This window comes from Triticum urartu, chromosome 5A (assembly GCF_056163025.1).
Source record: "Triticum urartu cultivar PI428250 chromosome 5A, HENAU_Tu73, whole genome shotgun sequence".
In the NCBI taxonomy this organism is placed as follows: domain Eukaryota; kingdom Viridiplantae; phylum Streptophyta; class Magnoliopsida; order Poales; family Poaceae; genus Triticum; species Triticum urartu.
Window position 1 is genome coordinate 510409566 of NC_141877.1, and position 5200 is coordinate 510414765.

At 41.0% G+C, this 5200-nt stretch overlaps 1 pseudogene; it reads left to right on the forward strand.

The window, feature by feature from the left end:
• Positions 1–3945, forward strand: LOC125507261 (protein CHROMATIN REMODELING 35-like; annotated as a pseudogene).
• The last annotated feature ends 1255 nt before the right edge of the window (positions 3946–5200 follow it).

Genomic DNA, 5200 nt, shown 5'->3' on the forward strand with positions numbered 1-5200 from the left:
ATGTATTACCACGGAAAAAGAAAGCCTTCCGACCCCATCAATTATATTTCACTTACTGCAAATACGATTCGCAGTTGGGGATGTGGTAGTGTTACCGAGGAGTGGGACATCTTGTATGCTCAGAAGGTCCAATTGTTAACTTTCCTTTCTACTCTACCCGAGCCCACTCTGAGTTATGGGCCGAGTGTTGAAACTAATATGGCCAATTCTATGGAGCAAAGAGAAACAGAAAAAGAGTGACATAATAGTTCTTGATTCGGATGATGATGATGAAAGCACAGGAGCACACAAACAACCGGCGGCTGAGAAAAATAAACAGCTGATACCATCAGAACAGGCTGGTGCTCTCATGAGAGTGGCAATCGAAGGAATTGATGAAGTAAATGAGACAATGCTTGATAGAGACTAAAACAGTCATATTGTTCCATATAGTCCAAGTGCAACTTTAATGAATGATCAGTATCCTTCGGCCAGCTGTCAACCATCAGCATTGCTGTTTGAGAGAGTTATATTGCAGATAAGTCCTGAGGAGGAACGTATCCATGATCTGGCTGTATGTACTTTTCACTTGCATTTTGTTACTGACAGTTATATTGTTGTTTTTTGTTCTACATGTTTGTAATGACAAACTAGTAGCATCACCTTTGCACTGCCTCATCAGTATCTCTGAAGGGCACTGCGAAACTGTTATCTTTGATTTTAAATTTTTTAATGTTCATCCATAATTATTTGACACATCTTAGTTCACAAGTACCCCTTTCTCTTGTACTGAAAATAATGGAGTATAACTGCTTGATATTTTCTAAATCTATTCCAATTCAATGCTGAAAGTTCTCATCTTCGAGCCATAACTCTTCCTGCGCAATGTAGGTCGCTACTCAAGGAGAAAATAGCAGAAACACAAGTTTTCCCTTCACTTCCTAAGGAGAGAAAAATAAACGAAAAGTTGATCCAAATTCCCAAGTAGATGGGGATGTTGAAATTGTGCAAAGAAAAATAAATAATGAAGCAAATCCAGCAGTATTTGATTTGCTCTCAGAACCTTACAATCCTGTGGGGGAAGACGAGCCTATGGAGGAAGAACATATACAAGAAAAGGAAAGTGATGGTCTTGAAGATTTTTGGAATGAGTACTCTGCTGCAGCATTTTGAAACATATCATTTTGTAATTTTATAGTTGTGCTTATAATAGCGTGCTCTATCTGCAAATTTACTCAACTTGTTAAGTTTGAGAATAGATGAGCTCAGCTCAATAAGAGAAATCTGCAAACTTTATCTTCAGTAAATTGTTTTTTTGGATTTATGTTGTTTGCCGTAATGATTTAGTTATATTTATTGGCCAGCTCGACACACTTGAAGAGGCAGCCAATGAGAAAGAGGTGAACAACGTCTGCAATCATGAAATACAGATTCATGAAGATCTGGGCCATGTATGTCGTGTCCACGGTATGATTGTGAGAAGGCCTGAAACAATCATTGATTACCAGTGGAGAAAGGTATGTTATTTGTTTAAGATATGTGATGATGCTTCTATAACTCCAAGGCCGTTTAGCAACATAGGCAGTTTTATTTTTTCGCAAGTTCTTAGCGAATATCCCTTTTAGCAACAAGCAAAGTGGCCTATAGGCACGTGTGGGATTCCCATTTGGTGTGCTGAAACTGCTTTGAAATACATTTTTTATTTTGTATTACACTACTACGTTGTTTGAAAAAAATCTGTTTTTGTAAGAGCCAAGTGCCTAAAGGGGCACAATATGCCAATCATACCTAAGAATTGACACATTTGCTCATCTTATCCCACAAAATTGACACATTTGCTCATGCCGCAGAGCCTGACGCTAGACCTTGTGGGTTGTTATTTTGGTTATTCCTGTATTTCGAGCATGAAGAAACTTTTCTAGTATAGCACATGTAGTTGTTATTTTCTGATATTCGATATCTACTGTTATGCATTATAATTTTTCAGAAATGTCATGATGGCATAATATAAACTTTGGAATGAATTGAAGTTCAAATGTATGACTGGAACAATCAATTGACATTATGTTTACCTCATGTCAGGCATCAAGGTCAAGATCATATTTCTCTGAAAGTCATTCAAAGGATTCTGATGAGATTGTCACTGGGGATGTTAGAATCGCTGAAGAACTGAATGCATTAGACATTGTTATTCATCTAAGACATGAAAAGCAAATGAGACCACATCAGTTGGCAGGTTTCCACTTTCTGGTTAAGAATTTAGTCTCTGACAAACCAGGAGGCTGCATTCTAGCTATGCCCCTGTTCGGGGAAAACATGTATGCTGGTTAGTTTTATTCAGAGCTTCTTGGCAAAGTATCCCTCTAGATGGCCTCTCGTAGTACTCCCTAAAGGCATACTAGGTACTCCCTCCGTCCTAAAATTCTTGTCTTAGATTTGTCTAAATACGAATGTATCAAGTCACGTTTTAGTATTAGATACATCTGTATCTAGACAAATCTAAGAGAAGAATTTTGGGACGGAGGGAGTACATGGAAACGGGAATTTCAACGGTGGCAAGTGGAGGACATACCACTGTATGATTTGTGCTCTGTCAAGGGTGATAGAGAGACTAGTTGGAAATCCTTAACGCTTGGCAAACCAATAGGAGTATCCTCTTGGTTGGATACACCCAGTTCTCTTGGATCATTAACAGTGATGGGTTTGTCATCTTTGCAGCTGCATGCTGGGACATGTTGCTAATGGTGCCTAACCTACTTATAATCACTGCACAGAGTACATACTCCACGTAATTGGTCCTTACACTTTCCCAGAATCACGTCGCAGATGTGTTCAACATCTTGAACCTTTTATGCCCAAAGTTTCTCAAAATAGTAGCATATATCCTATTGTTGATAATGAATCAAGATCAATAATTCAATATCAGGTCGCAGGATTTGAAAAGGGGCCACTAATAAATTCACTAAGTTAGTAGAAGAGGGCCTACTACATGATGATAACTAAACGAGAAAAGGACATCTCATTAGAAGGCTCGGAGAAATAACAAAAGGCGTGCTTACTACAAGGGTGATATCTTGGATGAACTACCTGACCTAGTGGACTTCAGTGTCTTAAGAAAGAAATTGTTCGTAAGTTGGAAGACTATAAGAAGTAAAAAAAATACGCAGTAGGAACTGCCCTGTACATGCATCCATGTCTGTCAGAAATATTACAAGTTGATGTTGTAGATAGGGCTTCCAGCTTGACAAATGTAACTGTTGATAGTCTGGTCTGGTATATCAACGTGTCCGACGTTGTGAAGGCCGGATTTTTCACCAATATCCTGGCACTTGTGGAATCTGCGGCAGAGAAGGTCATTGCATTTAGTTAGTACATTACTTCCCATGAATTTTTTGGAAAGTCTATTGGTTAAGACAAGGGGCTGGCAAGTATTAGAGTTCTTTGTGATCCATGGTGATAATAAATCTACTTCAGAAGATAGAGAACTAACAATGGATCAGTTTAACAACTCTATTGATGCAAAAGTCCTGTTTGGCTCTACCAAGGCATATGGGGAGGGCATCTCCCTGGTGGGCGCATCAAGAGTCATCATTCTAGATGTTCACTTGAACCCCTCTGTTACCTATCAGGCAGTCGGGCCGGCGTACTGGCCTGGGCAGCAAAAGAAAGTGTTGGCTCGTAGCAGCTGATTCTCTGGAGAACACCTATGAAACTGCATTCAAGAAGGTGATACCAAAGCTGTGGTTTGAATGGAGCGAGCAGCGCTGCACGTCGGAGGACTTCCAGCTGAACGAAATTGATATCAACAACAGTGGGAATGAGCTGCTGGACAACAGGACGATGTGCTAGGACATCAAGGCTTTTTGTATGCAAGGTGAAGGCAGGCTGGCTGCTGTACTTACACCATGTATATATGGCTTTCCGATCGTTCGATATTGTCATTATTGTCAAGTAAGGCTCCTCTAGAACCAAAAGAAAGGGGAAATACTTGACTTGGTACATCTTTACAGATACCTTATATTGGTTCTTATGGGCCTTCTCTTCCTTCACATGCATCAAACACTCTACATGTTGAAAGTCTCCCATCCAACTGTACTTGATAGGATCTTGCACGTATCCCTTTATGCATATGATTCTCTTGCTATTATTATTTTTTGTCATTTTGTTCATAACTGAACTATATTTTATGTTTATGTCCTTACCAATCTATGTCTCAATCTTTTCTGTTTAGTTTTCACCATTTAGTGCTTCAGCTCCTTGATTCTTGCTTCTCTACATATATTTTGCCCTTTTACCGGGTTATGTGAAGTAAGGCTGGTCAAAGAGGATATAATAGTAGACACATAATAGCTAATGTTCTCTTAGAAACTCCTGCCCTGGCGTTTTCTGTCATGAAGTCTCTGCAAGGTGACTATAACATTTTTGTCATCCTAAGTTGTGTCTCCTACATTCTAGTATCCTACTTAATACTAATGTCACTAAATCTTTTGAAGTATCGTTTGCACATCCTTTGCATCGATATCATTGTTTGCCTAAATTGTGACTCTTATGTAGGTACTTATGGTAGTTGTCAATCCTTGTTGGTTGTTTCAATATTTGGTTGCACAACTTTCGTGTTCTTACTGAGCTAGAGTTAACATTCTAGAATCTGCATGCATGATACATCCATTTGCGAGTTATTTACCCAAAATCACCACACTTTGGGATAGGGTAACAACTTGGTATCACATTCAAGCCAGGGCTCAAAAAACCACCTGGAATGTTCCTAATGCATAACACTGAGAACCTATTGTTTGATTTGCCCACAAAAACAGTGAAACTAACAAGTTGGCCCCACCTGTCGGGATGACGTGGCGTACCTATGTGGATAATTGGCTGATGTGGTCCAAGGCCCCACCTGTCGGATGCATCTCTTCCCCTCTCTTCCTGTCAAAAAAGCAAAAGACCCGACCATTGCCATATCCTGCGCCGTGTCGGAGCCCAACCCCGGCGAGCCACCCCACCACTGGTGAGCTGCCCCACCGCCATGGCTACCTGCCATCCGCGTTGTGCCACCCCGCTGGACCTCAGTCTACCTCCATGAAGGTGGATGCATCATCGGGCACCAGCGGCCGCTCGGATCCAGCGAGGATCCGCCCCGCCGCCCACACCGCTGCCTGGCGCCGGCGCCGAGTCGAAGAGGACGTCTCCTTGTGTGTTCTTGCCTCCGCCGCCACTTGCT